This window comes from Prionailurus viverrinus, chromosome A3 (assembly GCF_022837055.1).
Source record: "Prionailurus viverrinus isolate Anna chromosome A3, UM_Priviv_1.0, whole genome shotgun sequence".
Lineage (NCBI taxonomy): Eukaryota > Metazoa > Chordata > Mammalia > Carnivora > Felidae > Prionailurus > Prionailurus viverrinus.
In genome coordinates, this window is record NC_062563.1 from 33,815,503 (window position 1) to 33,842,722 (window position 27,220).

General features: G+C 37.2%; 1 long non-coding RNA gene across 2 annotated transcripts; it reads left to right on the top strand.

Annotated features, from left to right (window-relative positions):
• Nucleotides 1-773: 773 nt before the first annotated feature.
• LOC125162659 (uncharacterized) lies at nt 774-25,492 on the top strand. 2 transcript variants are annotated; one of them, XR_007151122.1, is made up of 5 exons: nt 774-1,054; nt 4,352-4,408; nt 7,289-7,409; nt 12,236-12,432; nt 25,246-25,492. It is a non-coding gene; the product is annotated as an uncharacterized LOC125162659 (long non-coding RNA). The 2 variants fall into 2 exon arrangements; XR_007151123.1 differs by lacking the exon at nt 25,246-25,492 and adding an exon at nt 20,884-21,399.
• The last annotated feature ends 1,728 nt before the right edge of the window (nt 25,493-27,220 follow it).

Consider the following 27,220-nt stretch of genomic DNA (forward strand, 5'->3'; position numbering starts at 1 on the left):
AACATTATTTTTCATTTATCAGGCCCCTACTATAGACCAGATATTTGGTGAGATGCCAGAATATATCTATTCTACATATACTATGATGAATAAGACACATACCTTAAACTGTCTGAATTGATAGTTGAAAATAAAAGCATGTCCACAAATAATTATAATGCTATAATAAACACAACAATATACATAGTCTCTAACATGTGCAGGATCCCATTTAGTCAGTTCTCATTAGAGAAGGGCAAATGCCATGATCAGTTTTTTTGCTACCACTTAACCCCCACAGGAAGCATAAAAAGCCACTCCCTGACACCTCCATTCCCCCTACTCCCTCTAGCCCCCACGCCTGACTTCCAGAATTCACTGCATATGTGTGGTATTAGACTGGATTAGATTCATCTAAGATAAATATAGTTCAGGAAACAGCATTTAAGAAATACCTATAGATGTGGTTTCATCCTAAATTACTTTTGCCCACATTCAGATGCTTGACATTTTTTATCATTCTTATTTATTATCTGATGTTTACATACAATCTTTCTTCAAAGAGTGGCCACTACTTCAAGTGTTACCTTCATGTACATTATATTAATGAGAGACTGAGAAGAGTCACTGACTACCTTCACTTGTGGAGGAGACATAACATGGAAAGACACTAACGGTCCATCCCAGAACAGGGACCAGAAGCCAGAACTTCTGACTGAGGGGCTCAGGGTTCCACATTCTGTTGTATCATAAGAAGTAAAAGATATATATTCCACCCAGAGGCACGTGTCCCAATTGCCTCAACTGACAAAAATCTGGGGCAAAAAATAATAAATGAAACTAGAGGAGAGGCATTATTTTTCAGAATGCCTCATCATCTAGAGAAGAACCTTGTCTTCTTCAGGGTATCATCACAAACAGGCTACTTTAAAGCAAGATATAAATTTCCATTTTCACCCACAGGATACAGCAGCTCCTATACCTGATTCCTGTTCCTGCCAAGAAGTGTTTATCCTCACTTAATCGTCTCCAATAATGTTTAACAAATGGTCTGGGCTGGACCACCCAGCTGCTGGTAAGAAGAAAGAAACAAGCATTCCCAGTATCCATGTTTTTCTATGCTGACAATGTCTGGAAAGAATGAGAACTGTGTGTTAAAATATCAGGACTTTCCTCATTTAAAATAAATTGCATCCAGAGTCTTACAACATTAATGTTAGTAGGTCTGGCGAAGTTGGTCAGAAAAATGGTTGGGTTTTCCCTCTGAGGTACTTTCACCTAGCAGTGAAACTATCCAGTGGATACATTACCCAATCAGAATTAAAAATAAGGACTTGGTTGGGGTGCCTGGATAGCTCAGTTGGTTAAGTGTCCAAATCTTGATATCTGCTCAGATCATGATCTATTGGTTAACTGTCTAACTCTTGATTTTGGCTCAGGTCATGACCTCATGGTTTGTGAGTTCAAGCCCCACCATTGGGCACCACGCTGATGGTGCAGAGCTTCCTTGGGATTCTCTCTCTCCCTCTCTGCCCCTCCCCTGCTCAAGCATGTGCTCTTTCACTCTCTCACGTGCGTGTTCTCTCTCACAAATAAATTAATTAATTTAAAAAAATAAGGCCTGAGTCAACCACCCTCCTGCTGGAACTCATGTGAGAGAAAGCCAGGCCTCCTGCTCAGCTCCCACTGTATCACAAATGCAGCCAACAATTCAGCAGCTGAGCTGTGCCACCTAGAATATCTTCTTCCAAATTTGCTCATTTCCAGGAAATCCTACAAATATTTACAATCTGAGGTCACTTGGGAATAACATTTTCTACATGCTGATGGAAAACATGTCTGGCTTGCTTTAACCATATCAACTTCTATACTGAGTCAGAACATCTTTACTGTGAGAGACTCTTGTAAAACCCAGAAGTTACAATCCTTGAAAGCTTGGACAGGGAGTAAAATGAAAGCCCATTTCTTGGGGAGTCCAGGAGGAGTTCTACATGAATTCAGTTGTATCTAGCTAGGTTTATGGTCATATTTTTCTGGCTCAGGGTCAACCCACATTTGAAGAATCCTAGTATAACAGCATAATTTCTAGATTTCTATACCACCTCCACTAACCAACTCAAGAATAAGGATTTATGCCTTTGAAATTTGGCATACGCTTAGGCAGCCAATACCTGCTTATGTAAATAATGTAGTCATCACGATTTTCGTGTTTATATAACCTATAAACGTTCATCAAATGCCTATAAGTATCTCTGGCTAAAGAAAAACCCTTACTTAGGTAACTAATGGCTGAATCCCAATAGAGAGAACTGATGAAGACAGCTGTTTTGTCTCCTTATAAATTCATATTAACATTAACAAATACCCAGCCTGGAAAGAGAAATCATCAAGGCATTTGCCATTGGGTCATCTTGATCAAGATCCAGACTAGTTCTCCAATATACACAGAAGACTGGAGATACCTTGCAAAGTGGCATTTCTTTTCCCTCATCAACCTACACCACTCAGAGCCTTATTAGAGTTACTCATGACCACTGGGAACGGGGACTTTAAAGGGAGAGAAAGGTTAACTAGTCTGACCTTTAGAGTCTTAGGAAATTGTATTGCTGTTGTGATAGAGATGCCAGACTACTCTTGCTTGCAAAATCTTAGTGGGATGTTTTGTTTGTGGCTTCCCAGGAATGGTAAGGATGTTCCAAGACTATCTCAACACACTACAATTCTCAATAAAATTCATATAAATTACAGAAACATGCCTTCCATCACACCTGTTTACAACCCTTTCTTGGCTACAGTCCCTTCTCTTCACCCGAATAACAGAGGTGTTATCAAGGTAAGAATTAGTTAAGCAACTTCAGCAAATTTCCCCTTTCATTCAGATAGCTTGTAATTAGAGAGTTCACAAATGTGTAAACTGTACATTTTGTGACTCTAGCTATCAACCCATTAGCAGAAAACAGGCCTTCCTCCACATCTTGATTTTTAAGGTATCGGTGGGTCTCCACCCCCACCCACCATTTCCCACCAAAAAATCTCTCTTATAGCCAGGGAAAAGTAAAACATTCTAACACAAAGAAAACAAGAGTTATTGGTTGAGTCTTGGTTTAAATGAGGAATCTGAGGATAATAGGGGCCTACAGCATTGCTTCACTTTAAAGAACCAGATGCAAAAGTACAAACCTGAGTAACACTCTCTCCAGATTCTCTATACCTAGGAAGGATCTAGAATTGATATCTCTGACTGAAGTTCTCTAATCAAGAGGCTTACTTTATAATATCCTGTCATGTATACCACTGAATGAGCTACTTGTATTTTTCTTAAATGAAGGATTTTCTGCTAAATGGGAAAAAAGGAGTCATTTCTAACACTCAATAGTCCATTTGCTTTCTGGTAGTACTTAATTTTCTGAGTTGGACTCAGATGAAGACAGGAACATTATCCAAGACTTATCTCAAAATGCAAGTGATAGCTTCCAGGTCTTACTCCATCCAGTGACCAACAATTAGCAAGCCTAGGATGCTATTTCTTTTGATCTTGTTAAACAAATAGTTCTCAACTTTGGCCACACATTAGAATCACCTCAGGGCATTTAAAAAATCCCAAAGCCCATACTACCTTGGCCTATTTAAATAGGAATTCTGGAGGTGGGACTCAGGGATCAGTATTCTCTGAAATCACATTGGTGACCCTAATGCATGGCCAGGATTAAAAACCCATGTATTAAGCTACAGTTCAAGCTTCAGAGTATATCTGAATCACCTGGAGAACATGTTAAAATACAGATTACTGGGTCTCAACCGCAAAGTTTCTGATTCAGTAGGTATGGGGTGAAGCCCAAGAATCTGCATCTCCAACAATCCCCAAGTGACGCTGAAACTGATGCTTTTAATATGGGACCACACCTTGAGAACCAATGTCTTACATGAATATGTTGATCTGCCAGTTTTAGGCAAAAGAAATAAAGCTCATTTGTTTACATTTTAGAGAAGTTGGTTTAATACAAACAGCTGTTTTTAATAGCATTATATAATCTTTAATTTGACAAACTAATGGAAATAGTGGTGACAGTGCCAAAGAGTAAGTCTTAATGGCTTCATTTCCCTCCCAATTATAGAAGAAATCCAGCTCATAAAATATAACTGAGATGTTTAAACAAACCACTTATGCAGTACTTAGGTGAAACTGTAACCCTTGTAAATACCACAGATTATAATCAATTTCATGAAGTATCTGGTTTGTTTCACCCAATTCATTTGAAAATGTGAGCAGCTAGGCATCACAGAAAGAGAATTGTGTAACTGCACCTTGATTAGCAAAAAGGCAATAATTCAAAATACTTATCTAATTCATGATGTTTTTCTCATTCCTTAGCAAACAACTTTCTCCTAGTTTTTTGAAAACTCCCAACATCTCTGGCCTTCATACCAGGTAAGGGACATCACACTAAATCCCTCATGTGACAATTATAGGTCTTGGTATCAAGGTATCAAATCCATTTATCCCTTTTTAGGTTTTTGATTTTTGCTGGCTGGCTAGGTATGTACCAATGCTTTTATAAAATAATTTTTTAAAGAATTATATGTGGATGTTCATATCGGCTTTATTCATAATAGAAAAAAGACTGAAAACAGTTCAACAATAGAATAAATGATGACATATCTATACAATAAAGCATTAAAAAACAATTTAAAAAGTGTAAAGGCACCTGGGTGGCTTCAGTAGGTTATGCATTCAACTTTTGATCTCAGCTCAGGTCATGATCTCACAGTTTGTGGAATCAAGCCCTGCACTAGGCTCTGCGCTGATGGCACAGAGCCTGCTTGGGATTCTCTCTCTCCCCCTCTCTCTATGCCCCTCCCTTGCTCTCTCTCTCCGTCCCAAAATAAATAAACTCAAAAAAAAAAGTGTACCACGTAACAACATGATGACTCTCATAGATGCAATACTCAAATAAGCCAGACATAAAGAGTTCATACTCTATGGTTCCATTTATATGAAGTTCAAGAGCAAACAAAACTAATTGATAGCCATAAAATTCAGAAGAGTAGTTGTCTTTGACTGAAAGGAGGCATAAAAGAGCCTTCTGCAATTCTGAAATGTTCTGTATCTTACCCTAGGTAGTAAAGTGGACACATGCATAAGTAAACATTGAGTTTATGATGTGTACACTTTACATGCTATAACTTAACTGACAATTTTAATTTCAAAATTGCTTAATATGACCAACTACATTTGTGACATATTCCTCATACCCAAATTCAAAAGCTGCTCCCATGATGGAATTTAAGAATTGTTAATGATGATTATGGAAATGATATGGAAAACAGCCCAAAGATTTGATTATAAAGTCAAATGTATAAGACATCCATCTAAAAATTATTTATGTATTATTCTTCAAATATTTTTAAAAGATTATTCATTTCTTCTTGTTTTTAGTGGGACTTCTTTTAGAGGCCTACCAGAATAAGAGTAAGGTATAAAATGCTTAAATCAAGGACAAAAGAGATTGGGGAGGAGAGAGTCTTCATTAGCAGACAAAATATTTCAACAGTTTTGAAAGGCAGAAAAGCAAATGGAAGATGGCAATGATGTTTAAAGATGCAGAAAAATGAAGACTTGGGTCACTATAAAGGAGACAGGTGAGGGATAGTGGTAGGGATAATTTTCCTCAAGAACCCCAGAAAAGCATGGCATTCACAGGTACCAAATATGGTTGAAGTATACAAAAGGGGCAAGATGTGGGATTAAAAAAATAAAAGAAAGTTATTCACTCAAACTCTATACACAGAATGCCAGAGACCAGATTTCCAGCCCCCATTCAAGTGATAATTTTTTTTTTCTGACAGAACTTAGTGTTCCCAATAAAAAAAAAAATACTGCTTGAATACTACCATGTGAATCACCCAATTAAATGTCCTACTCACAACCCAAACAATCACCCTAATGTAAATCCCATCCAAAGCCCCACCAAAGCATATAGAGTGGCCAATACGTTTTAGTGCCTCACTCTTACTATGAAATATGCTCCCAACATACAGGAAAGATGAAAATGAGCAGGAAAAAAAAAACACTCCAGAAAACATCAAGCAAAACTTCATGAGAAATGCTAATTGGTTTGCAACAGTGAAAAAAAAATATTGTATTTGCAAAACAAAACAGTATGCTATTTTTAAAATAATAGAGAATAATTTTTAGCAATTAAAAATATGAGCATCAAAATAAAAATTCCAAAACAGATTGAGAAGATAATATCAAGGAGATATCTGAGACAATAGAAGAAGGATAAAAGGAAAAATAGAGAAATAATAAAAGGTCTGAAAATTAATATGGGAAGTAGGCATTTCAGATGGACAAAAAAGGGAAAAAGGAAGAAATTATTTAAAAATCACATGAGAAATATTGCCAATGGTAAAATACATGCATTTTTCTGAATTGGAAAAGCCCAGGACAATAAAGGGATAATTAAAAGGCACTGTATGCTAACTAACTTGGATATAAATTAAATAAATTATTAAAAAAATAAAAATTAAAAATTAAAAAAAATTTTAAAGGTCACACTAATGCATATCATCATGAAGTTTAAGAACCCAGGAATATATAGATTTATGGAATGGTGGAGTGAGGATGCCCATGAAACTGCACTCCTACAAAAACAATGAAAATACTGGCAAAGCAATTAAAACCAGTAATTTCAGAACTCTTGAAATTAGCCCAACCCACTGAACAAACTAAAAAGTGCTTGTCCAAGAGAAATGACTGACATACCTAAGACAGACAGTAGACTGTATGGCATTTAAACTTCAGGCTATTCCAGCCATCCTACTCTCCCTTATCAGCGCAGTGGCAGTGTAGCCATGAAAGAGCAGCAGCCTCATGGCTGAAAGACGGCTGGCCCTTTTGGAATTCTATTAAAAGCCTCATGCTTAGAACATCTCAATTATTTCGTCCAAACTGGTAGCTCCCTAGAAAATCTCTCATTTTCATGTTTGTATAGCTATTTGATTTGATTCAGAGCTCACCTTACAAAAAAATAAAATAAAAAAGCCTCACCCCTAGGCGATTGGTATAAACAATAGCAATCTTTCAGTTAGTTTGCAGATGCCTAAAGGTGTGATTTGAGTTAGGGAATGTTAGATCCCAGACAAAATTTTAAAAAGGAGTCCTGGAGAACTGCAGGACCAGAAGGCACTTCGAAAGGCTCCAACATATTCCCAGGGATCTAAAAGCACCCTCTCACATGTACAGGGTGCTATGTGCATGCCACAAAAACATGGGAAAGTACAAACCTCATTCATTCACCTCTTGCAGACCTTGAGGCATTTCATCATCGGAAGTGAAACCAAAAACAGTCTTGTAAATTTCCTGAATTTTGAAGGTGGGCTTTCACACACACAGCCCCTTGACAAGGAGTGGAAGACAAAGAAGCAAGGTATTTAAGATATTTTGGTTGATCGTTGGCTAACTACTACATTATATTCACCAAGTATTAGGAAGCCAAAAATAGCTTCACTTAATTGGATGAGTCATGAATGAGTGTGTAAGCTCCAAGAGGACAGGGACTTTGTTTTGCTCACCAAAGCGTTCCTAATCCTTTGTCTATTTGCTGAGTTCAACGTGCATATGAATACCCAATTAATATGAAGTAACAGGATCGAGTAACTATAATTTTATTAAAAAGAAAAAGTTATCTATCAGCACTTTTGATCATTGTTCAATGCTTTGAGATAGGAGGTGGCAGAACTAACACCTATGGATTAGAAAATTAGGTTGTAAGAAAAAAATAGAATGGTGAGGTCATACAGTGGTGTGATGTCCAAATCCCCCTTCAGGAATGAAGTATTTATCCCTCCATTTGTTGGAAATGCTGCAAGAAGATGGCATCCACTGCCTACCCTCCTTGGGGACTGCTTCAGCTGAATACACAGCTTGTCCAAGATTGTGCCTCCTTCCAGAGCAGCCTATACCCAAAGACTGATCACACTGGGGTTCTGGTCTTGGCATGTCCTGCTTCATTGAGACATGGTGTTCTCCATGTCCAATCCTGCTTCGCTTCCTCACTTCCACAGGTGTTCATCATGAGAACATCTCTACTTAATGAGATGCTCTATGAATCTCTATCTCTGAGAACTAGGAGTCAAGCCTCCTATCAATTTCTTCAACTTTGTCAGGCTGCCTCATGCATGAGCCCAGGCAAGAAGGTGCTCCCTGTTAATTTTATTCTTGCATAAACAGTACTAGAGTTAGTACTTCCTTCCTAGTCTTCCATTATTTGGCAAAGTTTAGTTAAATTAATAAGTTTTTGCTTTTTTCGAGCCTTGGATAGACGTTTAACACGTTCTTATAAAAATATAAAGAAGTAAAGTGGCTTCTTATTGTAGATTTACTATGTCTTTCTATCTTTATCATTTGTTTTCAGAGATAGGTGAGCCCAGTCATGATTACACATATTAACAAACCAGTTCCCAAGTGCTCTGGCAGATTTCTAACCAACCTTGCTTGGAAAACACCTGGTAAAACATATTTTCATTCAACTTCAGGCAATTTCAAAGCAGCTGAAAGTCACTTAAGTGGAAACCCAACTATGATGCTGCTTTTCAAATCAAAAGAAAGACCTCAGCTACACAGGATGTGGCAGATTGCCAGGTGTTTAATATTCGAGGGCCAAGTACACTGTTGGGAGCATCTTTACATAATTGACAAACCAAACCCAAAGTACCAAGGTTAACAATTTGCTTCTCTTTGACCACAGAACTGGTATTGTGATATTCCTCTACTGCATATAAATCATTTTCATAGAGCCATTAAAGGGTTGTTTTGTGTTTCTAGAAGACTAGCAGCAAGCCTCTGGGTAGCTGAGCAATGTTAGAACAAGGTACATAGTGGGTTTAGGGTCACTTTGGAGCCACCAATTTTTTTTCTTCTTCCTTACTCCTGAGTCTGCCAGATTATTTTGCAGCAAGTGCTGTGTATTTGAATTCTATGTGGACAATAGTACAGACACGTGGTTTTCTCCACAAGGTCTTTGATGGATTGGATTAAGACATCAAACATCAGCATATCTCCAGATGTCACAAAAGCCTTGACAGAGGGTTTGCAAATTGTTTTGCCAACCATCTGGGCTGTGAAACAGACACATCAGGTAGAGGATGTCACATGAGCCGATCAGCATTTTCACAAATCGCTGGCGGTCAGAGGTCAGGGTGCCTCATTTCTCCCTGTGTATGCACCACAAAGCACATAAGTGATCTGTTATCAGAGGAGTGCCAGAATAGAAATAATTCAAAAATGAATAATCCCAACAACATGAAATCTCTCAAGGAAATATTAAATTATAAGTTTTCTTTTTTAAATATTTACTTCTTTTGAGAGAGGGAGAGGAAGACAGGGAATCCCAAGTAGGCTATGCACTGTCAGCGCAGAGTCTGACATGGGGCTTGGACTCACGAACTGCAAGATCATGACCTGAGCCAAAATTAAGAGTTGACGCTTAACTGACTTAGCCACCAAGGTGCCCCTATAAGTTGTTTTATATAATTTTGCTTCTTTTTTATTGAAAGATTTAGAAAAGAAATTGTAATGTTGTGCCAGTTGCCCTACATCATTTATATATCTCATTTAATTTTTCCGATACATTATGAAAGGATAAGGAAGTGAAATTCTCAGAAAGTCTATAATCTGCCTAAATTTCCACAAAGAATACAGTGAAAATATGAGGATTTGAACATAGGTTGTAGTGACCTCAGAATGTAGGATATTTCCAGTCTAACAATCCCTATATCAATTACGACCCAAGCCCTAGCTAAAGATTCAAATTTGTTCCCTTTTGATGATTTGTTGATTTTTTTAACTCCTAAAACAAGTGAAAATTTGTGCCATCCAGTTCACATTGTTACTACTTGACCCTCAGAGATGAGCCTCTTGGCAGGGCCTTTTATTCATAAATTTCCCATGCTATTCTCAAGATTCTATTTGTCCAAAGCATGGTTCGTTATACTATGATGAAACAGACACTGACCCTGCCTCTTATTTGTTGTTTGGCATGAGGCACCACACACAAATATCTGCCATACAGAGGGAAAGCCTCATGTACATTTCAGCTAGACTTTATAGGATTAATAGAGGAAGGGAGAAGAACACTCTCAGCAGAGGGACAGGGAGAATGAGCATGCAGGAATAGAAGATGATTCAGGATTTCCAGGACAGAGGCTGCATGAGGGGAATCATTTAAAAAAAAAAAAGGAAAGAAATTGTGACAGTATCACACTATTTCATAAAGGTTAAAACATAAGTCTGCGAAAGAGAAGTGCTGAAGATTGCAAAGATTATCTCAGGTCTTCACCCCTCTTTGTATACCCTTTGCCATGTAACCTTGCTGGATCTTCCACCTGGGGATAGGGTGAGCTCCTCTGACCCTTGGCTTTGGCTCAGCCATGGAACTTGCCTAGGCCAATGGGAGGTTAGCAGGTGTGACACAAACAGAAGCTTGACATGGGCCTGCTCATGGTGGCTTGCTTTATTATTCCTCTGTCATTACCAGGAGAAAATGCCTTGAGATAGCTTCTTGAAGGATTGAAGGCACATGAAGCAGAACGATGTGGCTCCAGCTGTCACAGCTGCCCAGCCAAACAGTCTAGCTCAGGTGACCACCAGGCAACTCTAGACATGTAAGTTCAGCACAGTTCAGTAGGGCCACCCACTCAACACCCAGATGACTCCAGACATGTGAGCAATAAACTCAAATTTTTGTGTGACACTGAATTCCTATTGTTTATTATACAAAAATGGAAAAAAAGAAAGTACTACCGTGAGAAATGACAAAAAAAAAAAAAAAAAAAAAAAAAACCCAGACAAGTAAGTGATACAAGGGAGTGTTGAGAATCTGTGACAAAACGAACCATCATCCATATAGGTGGTATAGAATTTTCGAAGAAACCATCTCAACGGGCAATCCCTCAAATCTCTGTGGGACATTCGAACAATTCGGGTCCTGAGAAGGAATTTTGTCAACACTCCCTCCATACCATAAAAGCTCTCCCAGTCAAACCCTGATGCTTGGTAGACTTTTACTAATCCTGCAATATGAAGACCTCATCCCTCTGTACCCTTCCTTCATTTTGTCCCTTAAGGTATTTCTCTTCATGTCTATTTCTTCCTAAGAAAAATGAACATCTTCAAAGAGAGGCATTTTGGTTTTCTCCTCTTTGCATCTACTGGAGTGTCTAGCATAGTTTTTGCAAGTGGAAAACAAGTATATAACAACTTTCTAAAACAGAAAGAGGAATTGGAGGCAAGAAACAAGGTCATTTATGTAACAATCTCTTACCTATAATTCCAAAATCCCAGTTCATTGGCAACTCATTCATGGCAAAAGGTGACCTAAACTGACAGGAGGCTTTTTATAATATATACCCCAATTAGTTTCACTGCAGAAATATCAATGTTTGAAAATGGAGTACTGACTCAAACCCTACTAATATATGACATGTGGCTCATACTTATACACACACACACACACACACACACACACACACACACAAATCTGAAATAAATCTGAGCCCAAGGATTTCAGATACAGTTTTGTGAATTGTATTCTAAAATACAGATGAAATATGGGGAGTAATTGGAGACTGAACTGAAAACACCTCAGTGGGAACAGAGGAGAGAGTACAGAGGACTGCTGAAGTAGAGTTAGAGAAGTCTTAGTCAATAAATAGAGTCATGAGAAAAGGGAGATTTAAAAAGAGAAAACATAATTAGATCCACTTTAGTAAAAATACTGCAGCTGAGGAACCAGAAAATATGGAAGGAAAAGTGCATGCCCTATCTGTGAAGAACCAGGGAACCATTTTCATTCTGGCTTTATTGCCAGGTAGCTGAACTTCTCTTGTTTAACTTACTCCCTTTTAATCTCACAGACACTTTTTCATGGGAAAATTTTAAATGGTAGTTTCCAAACTTAGCAGGGCTTTGTAACTATCAGAAGGACTAATTTAATATGCAGATTCCTGGTCCCTGTCAGAGATTCTGAATTTTTAGGTAAGGGATTGAATCAAGTTTTCGATCTTCTGTAATGAGCTTTCCAGTGATTCTGATACAGATGATCCATGAGCCATATTTTGAGAAAACACTGACCTAAAACAAAGTCAAGGACTTTTAAATTTGCACTGCTACAATAAACTTTTACAAAGCTTCACATTATCTGATTATTTTTTTCAAATCCTCTAAATTGGCTATGTATTTTTTTTTCCTACCCAGGAAGCTTCCTTTCTTCTGGGAATAACACCCATAGGGAACATTTTCTCCATCTTTTTCAGCCATGGAGTTCTACTAAAGACTTTCAATCATAATACACCACTTCAAGGCAGAGTTGATTAGCCTGAAGTTGAGCATGTGACATCAGGTGGTCCAATCAAGAGTCCTTAACCGGGAATTTTCTATCTGGAAACAAAGAGGTGAGGAAGTCTCTCCCTGGTTGCAATGCTTTAATATATGCTTTGAGAGGCTACCCAAGGCCTTGTAGGTGGTTCACAGTAAGAGAAAAGGAAGTCAAGATGCAGTAAGGAAAGCAGAGGCAAAAGTCTGAGCAAAAGTATTCTGGTATAATTCAAGCTTCTGGTTCTAGTTGTTCAAGACAACCATATGTCTCTTTGTTCTTCAAAAATTATATGAGACCCCATATTCTCCAAATAGCCAAACCATTTAGGCCATGGAAAAAACTGAGTTTCTTGCAACCCAATTTGTTTTACTTCTTAATCTATATATTCATATTTTATTTTTATTATTATAGAAAATTCATTCTGAAGCAACAACCATATATGTTGTTACATTTCCAATCTTTGTTTTTCTTAGTACATCTTAACAGGTACGTTCTTTAAAGTTTCCAGAAGGCAGAACAATCTACTTCTATTCAATGTAAAATTATTCACTGGTGCAAAGAAAACTAAAAAATATTCTTGTGCAAAGAAAAATCTTAATTACAAAATTTACCATGGATAAATGATTTTTGACAATTAGTACCAAAGTTCTAGGTGTAGTACTAAATATTTGTTGCAGTAATAAACTATTCCAAAATTTCAGCAGTTTGCAACAGCAAACCTCTCCTTCTTGCTAATGGATCAGCAGATTAGCTGCAGTACCCCTGCTCCAAAAGCAGGTCAAGTTTAGGACCTATATACCCCTATTGGGAAAAGAAAACACGAATCTTTGTTAGAGTCTCTGTGGGAGCTGTCATACTTGCAAACGTTTCATTAGACAACTCAAGTCACATGACTACCAAGCCCCAAATTAATATGACAGACGAGTGTTCTCCACCCACATTGAAACACACAAAGACAGAAGAGAATGGATAATGTGACCAAATAATATAAGCTACCACATAAGATTTGAAAACAAAAAATATCTCTCACTTTTTAAATATGTTTGCCAATTAGTGAAATTTAATATTTATCTTTTAATCATATACACACACACACACACATACATACACAAACATATATATATGATAAAATGAAAAATGAAAGATCTCTAGGACCTCAGTAGATGTTATTTGTGTATTGTGCACTCTGAAGCATGCACACACATAATCTCATAAATATCTTAATGAAATTTTGCTTTCAGCTTGACATTCAGCTGTGCATTTTTCTCAGTTCATCAAATGAAATGCTTTCCTCACAATTCTCTAGTCTTAAAAACTATATGGAGAAGATCACGGCCATATTTTGTCTGGTTTTTAAATGAGATCACTCATGACTGAATATATCTAGCAAAACGTTTGGAATATATAAAATAATTTTTAAAATCTAAATATTATTGTTTCCTGATTCTGTCCAAGTCTTTGTTATAAAGCACGTTAGTATGATCTTGCTAATATCATTCACACATTATCTCACAGCTAATTTTTGCCTTTATCCTGCCAAAGTCTCTTTGGCTCACAGAAGATCTGTTCACTACCTGCTTATTCCTTTTCTTCACCTTTCTCATGTATGCTTACTCTGAAACTACATATCACGTAACAGTAGAGAACAGGTTTTCGAGCCAGCAACAGCTGGCTATTCTTATAACTTCCTTTGCAAAGAGACTATTATCTCAAGACCAAATCAGGTTAATTTTAATCCCATTGTCATAACAAATTATAACTCTACCCTGATTTCAAGTCAATTATTGGAGTCACCAGTTTTACTTACTAAATCAACTCATACAAAGGGATATGCTTTTAGACATGGTTCTAATTTTAAGAAGGAGTAAGAGCTGATAATATCCTAGGCACCTAATTATCATCAAGCTTGGTGTGAAAAATCTGTATCCCATACAGAGTTTGCAACTTTAAGGAAATAAACATAAATCTTACAGCCAACATCCTGACAAATATGGTTTGCTCAAATAAACATAGCCTAGTTTCAATTTTAAATTTTTTTAAATGTTTTTATTTTATTTTGGAGAGACAGACAGACAGAACGTGAGTGGGGGAGGGGCAGAGAGAGAGGGAGACACAGAATCCGAAGCAGACTCCAGGCTCCGAGCTATCTGCACAGAGCTGGACACGGGGCTCGAATTCACGAACCGGGAGATCATGACCTGAGCTGAAGTCAGACGCTCAACCGACTAAGCCACTCAGGTACACCCTAGTTTCAATTTTAAAAGCCAATCATCCTTAGGAGCACCTGGGTGGCTCAGTTGAGCCGGTTGAGCATCTGACTTCAGCTCAGGTCATGATCTCCCGGTTCGTGAGTTTGAGCATCGTGTCCAGCTCTGTGCAGATAGCTTGGAGCCTGGAGTCTGCTTCAGATTCTGCATCTCCATCTCTCTCTGCCCCTGCCCCATTCTTTCTCTCTTTCTTTCCTTCTCTCTCTCTCTCTCAAAATAAATAAACATCAAAAAATTAAAAAAATAAAAGAACCATCTTTCAAACTATAATAAAAAATTCTCAATGTTAAGAAAATTGTCTTTTTAGCAAATAAACTCAAACTCGACTTTATGTTGACAAGATACATAACTAGTACAGATCTAATTTTTATGTTTTACTACCAAGAAAATAACTAGTTGCTAAACTTTAATTCTTCAACATAATGTAATAGAAACTCGAGTTCTCACTTAGATTATTTCAGATTTTCTTATTAAAGTACTGGTTGAGGTTCATGTCTTTCCTGCAGTTGTATTTGTCATTCTAGTCAAGACTGAATTAAATAAATTTCTGTTTATACTTTTCACAACCTATCTTTGGTAAACCACTATCTACAACAATGGTCTCATGCTTTTGGTAACTATAACATCTTTTTAAATATTGAATCTTTGGGCAACGTGCTTAAAGGGATTAAAAGACCAAAAATCATACAAACAAGCTAGCAATAAATAAAATCTAATCATGGCTGCGGGGAAGAAATGCCTGTCTAAGTCTATAAAAGCACCTATTAACCACATTGTAGTATATTCCAGTAAAAACACAACCATTAGCAACTTCATGTTTGGTCTCTTCTTATTTATAGAGATTGCCATTTTTCTTGTCATCCTATCATACAATCCACTCACCTAAAAATTTCATCTAACAGGTGTTATCCTAACTATACGTACCCTAAGCTAGAGCAAAAATAATGTTTATTCATTGCCCAAGATTTGGAACCCCACCTGTGAATAATTCTCTGTACACTACAGCACGAGTAAATAGTGAATCAGTCATAAACAGAGTTCATTGTCTAATACAGTGCTCAGCCAGTATCTCCCAGGCTTGGTTGGGAAAATCCAGACTCACACACAACAAACTATCTTGTACTAAAACCCGTTATCTTTGGAATTCTGACAACCTGTTCTTGGACACAAGATTTAATTTGATAAGCATATGTTGAGAGCCTATTTCTAATAATGAGGTGCTATGGCATATATGAGGAAGTCCCTGTCATGGTGGCCATCACAAGCTGCTTAAAGAAAAGAAGGCATAGAATAAAAGACATTAAATGATCAAACATTAGGTTGTCTTATTTAAGGAGATATAACACATAATGGAAGGACTATGTTGGAAATTCTATCCCTGAAAACCAATCAATCTTTAGTTCTATGACTTAACATCATTCGGCTTCAGTTTCCTAAGGTGAAAAATGAGGAGGTTCAGAAAGGTCATCTCAGATCCCTTCAAGTTCTCCAGTCCACAGAGGGTCAGAGAACAGGGTTTAACTGTGGCTGAGAGGAAGTGAAGAATCCCCCAGGAGACACACACACACAAACACACACAAATTAGGCATTAGCAGATGATTTGGCATCAAGTGTTTAAAGAAGGAGACAGTTTCAAATGGACCAAACTATAAGAGTAAAAGGGCAAAAAGATGTTGCTTCTTTTAATAGCCCCCTGAAGATGCTGTGTAACAACTTGCAGGGATGTCTCAACTCAACCAATGTAATCACTTATGCCACATGGAAAGTACACAGGTTTTGAGGCATATAAAACTTTGGCCTTGGGGCGCCTGGGTGGCTCAGTCGGTTGAGCGTCCGACTTCGGCTCAGGTCACGATCTCGCGGTCCGTGAGTTCGAGCCCCGCGTCAGGCTCTGGGCTGATGGCTCAGAGCCTGGAGCCTGCTTCCATTCTGTGTCTCCCCCTCTCTCTGCCCCTCCCCCGTTCATGCTTTGTCTCTCTCTGTCTCAAAAATAAATAAAACGTTAAAAAAAAAATTAAAAAAAAAAAGTTTGGCCTAACTCTCAGATCAGGATGTTAATGCTGCCTAAATTTGGAAATATCAATTTCTCAATGCCTCAATTTTCTTAGATTTAAAAAGGAGATAATAAGAAAAGTTCAATATGGTTTCTTTGAGAATATAATAGGCTGATACATTTAAAACTCTTAGCATGTCACCTAGTGCATAGAGGTTTTCAGTAAGAGTTTTCTAATAATTGTGGCTTGAGTAGCAGTAACAGTCATAGTTGAAATACTTCAGATCTTATAAGTATAGATTTTTGGCTCACATTTGGTCTCTCACATTTAGTATCTCCCAAAAACACAAATTTGAGATAGTGCAAAAAAGTAGTTACTGCCTTCTCAATACACAATCACAGCCAAAACCCCACTTTTCCTTAGATAAAAATTCAGAGTAGTAGAAAGGAAGGCTAAAGAAAGCTCTTTTCCTTGATCCTTTGACCATCCATAACACACACACACACACACACACACACACACACACACACACACACATTTAGGACTAAGACACTAGTCCCAGCCTCCAGATTTGTAGGTGTAAATAAAGAGTAAGCCTTACATCATCTTTTAGTGATTTGAAAATTGAGCCTGAGAAAGCCTAAATACATAACCAAAATCATACAGGTGCATTAGAAATTATGGACAAACTCAATTCTACCTACCACTTACCTACACTTAATTTCCTAATTATCAAAACCCATTAACATTATATATGGAAAGACATTCTGCATTTAAGGATGGGAAGGCAATACCATTAATACGGTGTCTCTGTTCAGACTTATATAATAGAATACTATAGAAAGGGTGGCTTACACACAACAGAAATTTATTTCTCACAGTTGTGAAGACTGGGAATTCTAAGATCAAGGCATCATCCCTTTACAGTGAAAAGTTTCCTGACCTCTATCCTAAAATAATGGCCCTGAAGAAGTTGCCAATAGATCTAGGCCCTTGTTCATTTTATTAGAAGGTATGCAGGCAGAGAAGTCTTCAAACATCTATTCATATGCACTCTGTCATTTACTTTGTGATCTTGTGGACATTTCTAAACATATCTGAACTTTTTCTTAATCATTAACTATAAGTATTTCATGGGAAAGAATTAAGTGACCTAATCAAGGAAATGAAAAGTAGTCTAACTAGAAAGAGATAAAACTGCTTTTGTTCATAGATGGCATGACTTTCTACCTAGAAAATCTGAAAAAAAAAAATGACACACAAAAAACCTCGTGGAAGTGATTATAGCAAGATTGCAGGATACAAAGTTAATATATAAAAGTCAATCACTTTCTTATACACTAACAATGAACAAGTGGAATTTGAAATTAAAAATATAATACCCTCGGGGCGCCTGGGTGGCTCAGTCAGTTAAGCATCTGACTTCAGCTCAGGTCATGATTTCATGGTTTGTGGGTTCGACCCCCACATTGGGCTCTGTGCTGACAGCTCAGAGCCTGGAGCTTGCTTCAGATTCTGTGTCTCCCTCTTTCTCTGCTCTTCCCCTGCTCATGCTCTGTCTCTCTCTGTCTCTCAAAAATAAATAAACCTTAAAAATTTTTTTTAATTATACACAGTATCTGCATAAGAAAAACTATAAAACTCTGATAAAAGAAATCAAAGAGAAACTAAATAAAAAGAGAAATATTCCATGTTCATGGATAAGAAGATTAAATTTTTCAAGATGTCAGTTCTTCCCAACTCAAACTACAGATTCAATGCAATCCATCAAAATCCCATCAAGTTATTTTGTGGGTATTGACAGACTATAAATCTAAAATTTATGTGGAGAGGCAAAATATCCAGAGTAACCAACATTATACTGAGGAGAACAAAGTCAGAGGACTGAAACTACTCAGTTCCAAGAATTATTATAAAACTACAGTAATCAAAGCAGAGTGGTATTGGTGAAAGAATAGACAAACAGATCAAAGGAACAGAACAGACAGCCCAGAAATATCCACATAAATAAAGTCAACTAAATATTTGACAAAAGATTAAAGGCAATAGAATGCAGACATAACATTTTAACATATGGTGATAGAACAACTGGACATATATACACACATACAAATAATGAATCTAGTCACAAACCTTAACCCTTGTCTCTCTCTCTCTCTCTCTCTCTCTCTCTCTCTCTCACACACACACACACACACACACACACACACACACACACACACACCCCTACCTCAAAATGGATCACAGACTTTAATGTAAAATGCAAAACTATAAACATCCCAGAAGATAAGGTAGGAGCAATCTTAGATGTCTGAGTGTGGTGATAACTTTTCAGATACAGCACCAAAAGCATAATTCATGAAAGTATTGATGAACCTGACTTCTATTTTGCAAACAACACTGTCAAGAGAAAAGCCACAGACTGGGGAAGAATGTTTGCAAAAGACACATCTGATAAAGGACTGTTCTCTAAAAGGCACAAAGAACTATTAAAACTCAATAATAAAACTAACAACATTATTTTTTAAATGGGCAAAAACCTATTAGAATAGCCAAAATCCAAACCACTGGCAAAACCAAATGCCAAGGAGGATAGGGAATGACAGGAGTTTTCCTTTTTTGCTGGTGGGAATTCAGCCACTTTGGAAGATAATTTAGCAGTTTCTTACAAAGTAGGCCTACAAAACTAAACATACTCTAACATGTAGTTCAGCTTTCAACTGCTTAGTATTTGCCCAAATAATCTGAAAACATCCACACAAAAGCTCGTACATAGGTGTTTAAAGCAACTTTATTCATAATTTCAAAAATATTAAAGCAACCAAGATGTCCTTCAGTAGGTTAATTGATAAAGTGTAGCATACCCAGATAGTGTAATATTATTCAGTGCTAAAAAACAAAACAAAACAAAACAAAAACCTGAATTATCAAACCATGAAAGACATGGAGGAACCCTAAATATTACTCTGTGCAAGAAGCCAATCAGAAAAGGCTATGTAATGTATAATTCTGAAAAAGTTAAAACTATGGAGACAGTGAAAGGATTGGCAGTTGCCAGGGGTTGGGGGGATGGAGAGATGAATAAACAGAGCACAGGGGCTAAAATTTTTAGGGCAGTGAAACTATCCTGTGTGATTCTATAATGGCAGATACAAGTCATCACACATTTGTCAAAACCCACAGAGTGTGGATTTCCACTAAGAGTGAACCCTAGTGGGAACCATGGACTTTGGGTGATAATGATGGACCTATGCAAACTCATCAACTATAGCAAACATGACTCCTGTAGAGGATTCTGATAAGGAGAGAAGTTATGCATATAATATGGGGGCAAGGGATAGATAGGAAATCTCTGTGCCGTCTGCTTTATTTTGCTATGAATCTAAAACTGCTCTAAAAAATAATGTCTGTCTAAAACAACAACAAAAACAAAAACAAACAGAAAGTTTAGACCAAGATGATTTCCTCTTAGTTAGAAGATAATTCATCACTTTAAAAAATAAAGTTCCACTAGATGAAATGAATGTGGTTAAATGTGCATCTCTTGTCTTTTGGCTGGTTCCTCAAATAGTCAGACCTACCACCCCCATCTTCCCCCTTCCCTTTCATTCACATTTTGGCTCATTGATGCTGAGTGGGAAATGAATTTTACATTAACTGTATTGCTGGATTATGACTTAAAGCCTGAGTTTCCATGAGTTATCATGGACAGGGTTAGTCTGCTGAACTGAATGATTCAGTTAATCCTAAATTTTACATGAAACAATAATTGCAGCCACTTTTTCTTCCTCCTAAATGTTTTGTCAAAACGATAAATCACAAGGATTCTATTGCTTTCTTGGTGAGATGCTAGGGAATCTAGATACCAGTTACCATAATTTCTGAAGGCCTACTTATGTCCATCTTCTAAGATAGAGGTAATAATTACTAACATTTGTTAAGCAATTCATATATACAAGATATTGCACTATGTCATTTACCACGTTATATAATTTCCTAGAAACAGTGTGGGATTCATATGGATATTCCCATTTTGCAGAAAATGAAACTGAAATTCAGATAAGTTATATAATTTTCCCCAGGTCACACTGCCTGATATTTTGGTTGCTAAATTCAAAATCCATTCTCCAGGTATGATTCACCAAGAGACACTCAGAATTGCTTCTGAGGATTCCTATAAGGAATGCATAGCCAGAGTCTGATTATGAGGAAGCAGCATGCCTGAATTGAGGGCACATTACAAGGTGATTGTGTTGTACCCTCCAGGGATACTGGGGTCATGGAAGGCCATGGAAGGCCACGGAAGACCTGGCGGGACCAGAAATAATTCCAGATGAACTATTACCAGAGAGCATGAAAGTGCAAGACCTTGGATTGGATCTTGGGCCAGAAAAGTAACATTGAGAGGGCAGTTGACAACATCTGAAGAGGTCTGTATATTAGATAATATTACTGTCGCCCATGTTGATTTCCCAGATATTGGTAACGATACTGTGCTTATATCGCAGAATGTCCTTGCTTTGGGGAAACACACAGTGAAATGATTAGCAGTAAGAGAAAATCATTTCTGGAACAGAAAAGAAACATGAATGTTAACACACAGACACACACAGGCCCACACATACATACTCACACATGAAAAGACCTTGCATCTATTATCCCTGTCTTTGAAGGCTCCTAAAACAATTAACAACACCAATTTAATCTCCAACTTACAGTCCTTAAATGTGGCAAGTGAAGAAACAGAGCCAGGACAATCTTCCTAAAAGCAAGAAAAAAGATCTGTTTTATTTGTTTCATATTTATTCTTTGCCTCCCTATTATAATATTAAAAGCTAAAAAATTCAAATTCATAACCCTTACCTTTGAGGAATATATATAGTATTTCAATTTTAATTGAGTATGGCCAGAAATACAAAGGATTTGTCTAAGGCTACATGATTTTATAAACCTCCACCAGAATCACTGTCATACAAGATTAAAGTAATAAAATACCGAAGAATTCTAATTTAGCCATTTTATTCATAAGTAGGTATTTCCAAACTAACATTCAGACTAAAGTCAAATAAATCCTTAACACTTTAATAACGCTTACAGTTTTGTTTGTCCTTAAGGCCAATTATCTGAGATAACTAACCTATAGGAATCACTTATTCCAGTGAAGACCATCTTACATATTCACTGCCATACCCCAATACTTACATTAGAACCTGAGATATATGATGTTTGATGGAAATGGGGTGAATAGATGGAGGTTGGGACAGGTGAGATCTTGTCAGGGCATTAAAACAGACACAAGGTGAACTACTGGGACCTTATCAAAATAAAAAGCTTCTGCACAGCAAAAGAAACAATCACAAAACTAAAAGGCGACCAACAGAATGGGAGAAGATATTTGCAAATGACATATCAGATAAAGGGTTAGTATCCAAAATCTATAAAGAACTTATCAAACTCAACAACCAAAAAACAAATAATCCAGTGAAGAAATGGGCAAAAGACATGAATAGATACTTCTCCAAAGAAGACATCCAGATGGACAACTGACACATGAAATAATGCTCAACATCACTCATCATCAGGGAAATATAAATCAAAACCACACCTGTCAGAATGGCTAACATTAACAACTCAGGCAACAACAGATGTTGGCAAGGATGAGGAGAAAGAGGATCTCTTTTGCATTGTTGGTGGCAATGCAAGCTGGTGCAGCCACTCTGGAAAACAGTATGGAGGTTCCTCAAAAAACTAAAACTAGAACTACCCTATGACCCAGCAATTGCACTAGTAGGCATTTATCCACGGGATACAGGTGTGCTGTTTCGAAGGGGCACATGCACCCCCATGTTTATAGCAGCCCTATCAACAATAGCCAAAGTATGGAAAGAGCCCAAATGTCCATTGATGGATGAATGGATAAGGAAAATGTGGCATATATATACACAATGAAGTATTACTTGGCAGTCAAAAAGAATGAAATCTTGCCATTTGCAACTACGTGGATGGAACTTAAGGGTAGTATGCTAAGTGAAATTAGTCAGAGAAAGACAAAAATCATATGACTTCACTCATATGAGGACTTTAAGAGACAAAACAGATGAACATAAGGAAAGGAAAACAAAATAATATAAAAACAGGGAGGGGGACAAAACAGAAGAGACTCAAATATGGAGAAAAAAACTGAAGGTTACTGGAGGGGTTGTGGGAGGGGGGATGGGATAAATGAGTAAGGGGCACTAAGGAATCTACTCCTGAAATCATTGCTGCACTATATGCCAACTAATTTGGATGTAAATTTTAAAAAATAAAAAATAAAATTAAAAAAAGATAAAATAAAATAAAACAGACACAAGGTTTTATGTTTCTAATCATGAAAAGCCAATCTGTATTCATTACACTCCAGTGACAGACAATCCTTATTTCCAGCCTCCTAAAGTCATCCTTGGGTAAGTGACATGTGACAATGCATTTCCCCATGTGACTTAGTAGTACAAATAATTAGGCAGAAATAACTTTCTCAAATAGCACCAGTCCCCCAACATTTGGCTCTATAGCTACCTGGCGACATGACACTCAAATGGCACCATGGTTTTATTTGTTATCTGAGACAAGACTGCATTCATTTTGGTCCTGAATGAATGGCTTCCATTCCCGATATGAAGGTTGCCCCCACTGTATTTTAGGATGGAACATAAATTCTATTTTACATATTTCTGCTGTTTCTGAAATCCCTTTTCTCAACTAAGTGGGCATGGCTGGACTGAGGTCTCATCAATCATCAGTCATCTGGACTCTGTGTGAATGTGTCTGGGCTGCTTGCAAAGTAATCCCATTAAGAAACCACTCCAGCAGGTCATTTCTCTATCTTCATGTAAGTAATATTTGCCATCACCTGGCATCTCAGATTATAAGTGTTATGTGACTCCCCTGGTGCTGGAAGGATGTTTGGAAGCAACTGTGTAGATCCTGTTAGTCATGTGTTTCTATGGTTATTTATAAATATTATGAATAACCTTAGTCAATATATGATGATTACAAATTATTCTTTTTTAATTGCCAGGAGCTGTTTTCTTCCAGAGGTCATTTAGAAGGGTTTTCAAATTCAGTTGACTCTGATTAATGTAACTTACCAGACAGAAAATAATAATGGAGCCAAGATTTTGGTAATTAGGTTAAGAGTTAGACTCTAGCTTACTGTGAAGAGTGAGAAAATAATGAGTAAGTGTAGAAAGGAATCCTTGGTTGACTATGTCTTTGAGGAGGTACTTATTTACAAACATTGGAAAAATAACTCTCATAAGAAAATTCTCTATGCCTTGTGGATCCAGGGGAAGTCTGTTGACTTTTCCGGATCTGAAGTTACACAAGATAAAATCAGAAAGTTTCTTGTATACTCATAGACTATACTACTGGCAAAGACCATTATACATGCTCAGTAGAGAGTAACACTGGGCAAAATGCAAACACTAGGATGGAAAGGAAATTAAGCAATGTGTGCTGAGAAATCCAGCTGATTCTTACGTAGAATATGCAAAGTTAGCTTTGAACCATTGGCCAGGCTCAAGTTAGTTCAAGGTTCTCAGACCACATCTTGGAGCTAAGGGTGCTAACTGAATTACTAAGTACCAGAGGAAAAGAAACTCTTAGGAGGCAGGCTTGCTTGTACCATAAACATAAGGCAGAGAAAAATAATTCAGTCCAAATTGAATCATAGTAGTGTAAAGACTCTCATGGCTATTCTGTTAAGCATCCATTTCTGTAAATATACCTCTTGTTGCTAAATATAACAGATGCAACCACGTAAGTATTAACAGCTTTAATAAGATGCTCTTATAAATAGCTGCAATGACAATGCAATTTTTTAAGGTCACAATTGCTGCTTTTGCACATTGAGTTTGTGATGCATCTCTTAGTTGTTTAACATGTTTTCCAGGAGGCATGACAAGAGACAGAACTCCCACCTCCCCCCAATCTTTCTCTCTTTCTCTCTGTCTCTGTCTCTGTCTCTCTTAGGTTCTCTGACACAGCAAGAAAAAGTACTCAAAACACACAATAAAGGATTAATTAACTGAATTCTCTTTTGCCAGTTATCCCTTCTTCTGATCCTGTTTGTCTATTTATGTATATATCTCTGTTGCTGAAAAAAATAAGGCTCAAGAAGTGTGCTCCAATTTCTCCAACTTTGATTTGAAAGAGATAGGATTTTAACCCATCTTTTAACTTGGTATTTAAATCATGTCCTTCTATAATACCAGATATTAAGAATAAAATTATTATTGCAGGGACACAAAAATCATTATATTTAATTTCAAAAATATATTTTTAAATTAAATTCTAATTATTACCACTGATTCTGTGTTTGCATATATGGCAGTAATATTGTAACCAAAACAAAACTGAATCAATTTAAAAATGTTGTCTACCAGTAACTGTATAGGTAAGAAGCATACATGACAAAAAAAAAATCAGAGGAAGTAAGTAAGTGCAATAAGGTTTGGAAACACCATACTAAGTGCCTTCTACTTGTAGTTAAGAGGGAATAAATTCATCTCCTGCAATCAAAAAAAATTGAAAGTAACCTGAGGAAAAATTGTTTCCAAACCTTTCTCCCTCTGTATTATTTTATAGATAAGAAAATTGAGGATTGGAGAGTCACTGGCTGCTAAAGTTATTACACAAATACTTTGGAGAAAAGCTGGATTTAGAATCGTGTTCCATCTCCCACCCAGGGGCTAGTAGAATGGTTCGTATTTCACACACAGATTTCAGGAGCAAAACAGTGGGCCAAGAATTCCTGTGAGAAAATACAGGTGTCACTATTGATCTGGAATTCATTCCAATCAGCAGACACTGTACAAATAAAGGTCTGAAAATAGACTAATGACAGTTTTTTTTCCTTCAGCTAAACTCTCTAAAGGTTATACATCCAACTGAAAATTATTTTCAAATATTATTCTCCATCCTGTGATAGTGCCATGGTCAAAAATGTTTTTGGTTTTCCACTGGTTGAGGTTGAAGCCTGCATATCTATCCATGCATTTGGTAAAGACTGATCAGGTGCCTATTAGTAGCCAGGCACCATGTAGGCCCTGTGGATCCAAGGAAGGCAAAGGTCCTATCTGCTGAGAGCTCACATACAAGAGGGTGAGACTGGCTATTCACAATTCAATAAATCAATAAATAGTAATAACTGACTGATACTAATGATTAAAGAAAAATTAACAAGGTGTCATGGTGCAGAATGAGAGAAAGCTCTACTTTTCAGGAGACTGGTCACAGTAAGGCCATTTTGATAAAGTGAAATTTCAGCTGAAGACTGAAAGGCAAACCACAATGAGATGTGATCCATGGGAAAAAATATCCCAAGTAGAGGAAAAGTAGAGAAAGGTCTTGTGACCTAAATAAATGGATAGGCTTTAAAACTCAGTAAGAAGCTAGATCTTTTGGATATTTCAAAGGACAGAATAGTAGCTAGAGATGCAGAGTAGAATGAACAAGATCACATAGGCACTCATAGTCCACAGACAGGAACAGTTTTTATTCTGAGAACAATGGATTTAAGCAGACAAGTGTCATATTTTTAAAAGATCCCTCTAACTATGATGTAGACAATAAATTGCAGGGGCAAGAGCAGACATGAAGGAACCAATCAATCTGGAGGCTGCTGCAGAGGTCTGGGTAAAACGTAATAGTGATTTTGATACAGTGGGAGTTCTCAAGATTGAGAAAATTGATGGAAATGAGGTATATTTTGGAGAGAAAATGGACAGCATTTACTGATGAACTGGACGTGGGGATCAGGGAAACAGAGGGAGGAATCAAGAATGACTCTCAGGCTTCTGGCTTTGGTAAGTGGGTCGATGGTGGTGCCATTTACAGAGATGGAAAAGGCTGAGGAGAGCCAGATTTAAGGGGTAGATTAAGGGCTCTGTTTTGGCCATATTAATAATAGTTTGAGATGCCTATGAGACATCCAAACAGAAATGCCAAATGGATAATTGGATGTTTGAGTGTCAGGCTTATAGGAACCACGTGGTCTGAAGATAGAAAGTTGAGCATTGTTGCTAATGGATGGGTTAAGCTTTGGGAGAAAATGTATGTATGTCTTCCCCAAACTATCTCCACACATAGTGCTTTCCATTTATCTTCAGATTCTAAGAATTTGGATCACTAGCCACTCAACTCTGGGTGTTCCCACACACACTTTACCTTCTTGGTCCCTCTCCTCTACAGAGCTGTGTCTTATAAAAATTTCCACTTGTCCTTTCAAGTTGACCAGAAAACAGTCATACAGGCCATTCCCATTTAGGTGTTTTTAACTACAGTGGAAAAACCCACTGCAAACAACAATAAAAACACTAAGGATAGTTTTCAGTGGAAACTGCAAGGTTTTTTTCTTATTTTAAATGGAGCTAACCATGGGACTCTTTGTTGCTGATTTGTTTCTTGCTGTTTGGAAAGAAGGTTCTATTTCTCTTTCATCTGTAATTCTATCATTCCTGTGAGTGTTCCAAGAGTCTTTTAATGGTGCAATTCGTATCAAATCAGAATTCCAGACACTGAGATCTAGAAGTCCTCAAAGGTTAATCCAACCTTTTCATAT